Source organism: Penaeus monodon, chromosome 25 (genome assembly GCF_015228065.2).
Source record: "Penaeus monodon isolate SGIC_2016 chromosome 25, NSTDA_Pmon_1, whole genome shotgun sequence".
NCBI classification, from domain to species: domain Eukaryota; kingdom Metazoa; phylum Arthropoda; class Malacostraca; order Decapoda; family Penaeidae; genus Penaeus; species Penaeus monodon.
In genome coordinates, this window is record NC_051410.1 from 17015479 (window position 1) to 17016645 (window position 1167).

At 41.1% G+C, this 1167-nt stretch overlaps 1 protein-coding gene across 1 annotated transcript in view; it reads right to left on the reverse strand.

Annotated features, from left to right (window-relative positions):
* Positions 1 to 1167, reverse strand: part of LOC119589086 (protein tyrosine phosphatase type IVA 2-like) — a gene marked incomplete at its 3' end in the record, with an annotated part of 23919 nt that overhangs the window by 5429 nt on the left and 17323 nt on the right.

Genomic DNA, 1167 nt, shown 5'->3' on the forward strand with positions numbered 1-1167 from the left:
AGGGGGGGAGGGGGGAAGACATCCAACAAGGGGGAAGATATGCAACAGGGAGGAAGATATGCAACAGGGAGGGAGATATGCAACAGGGAGGAAGATATGCAACAGGGAGGAATATATGCAACAGGGAGGAAGATATGCAACAGGGAGGAAGATATGCAACAGGGAGGAAGATATGCAACAGGGAGGAAGATATGCAACAGGGAGGAAGATATGCAAGACATGCAAGATAAGGAAAGACTTGCAAGAAGGGGGGGGGAGATGAGCACAAAGGAAAACAAGTACAAGAGGAGAGTCTAGTGAAAGGGGAGAAGAAAACTTGCAAAAGGAAGACAAGGGGAAGAGGGAACTACAAAAAAGATTAGACGAGCACAACAGTAAGAAAATGAGCAAAAAGAGAAGAAAAGAAGCGTGCCGAAGACAAGACCAACACAAAGGGGGAAAGACAAGCAAAAAAAAATACAAGCACAAAAGAGACAAGACAATGGCCAAGAGAGACAGGACAATGGCTAAGAGAGACAAGACAATGGCCAAGAGAGACAAGACAATGGCCAAGAGAGACAAGACAATGGCCAAGAGAGACAAGACAATGGCCAAGAGAGACAGGACAATGGCCAAGAGAGACAAGACAATGGCCAAGAGAGACTGGACAATGGCCAAGAGAGACTGGACAATGGCCAAGAGACAGGACAATGGCCAAGAGACAAAACAATGGCCAAGAGACAAGATAATGATAAAGAGAAAAATGTGGACCAAGAGAGACAAAATGCCGAGAGAGATAAGAAGAGACAGAAAGAGCAAGCAGAGCAAATGAGACAACAGTGAGAAAAAGGCAGGGAACAGAGAGAAGAAATAGGATGCAGAGAAAAATTCATGACAAAAAAGAAATACAGTACACAGAGGGAAAGAGATAAGATAACAGGTAGAGCTAGCAAGCACAAAGACATAATGCAGAGAGAGAAAATGAAACAAGACCTAACAGGAAAGAGACAGGACGACATAGAACAAGAAATGAGAAAATGATCAAAGAAAGTAGAAAAAAAAAAAAATTAAAAAGGGAAAATTAGAAAGGACAGTAAATGACAAATGGAAAAAATTTTCAAATATAGAGCAAAAAACAGCAAATATAGAATAAATAAAATGATATAACAATAATAGAAATGAAACGTG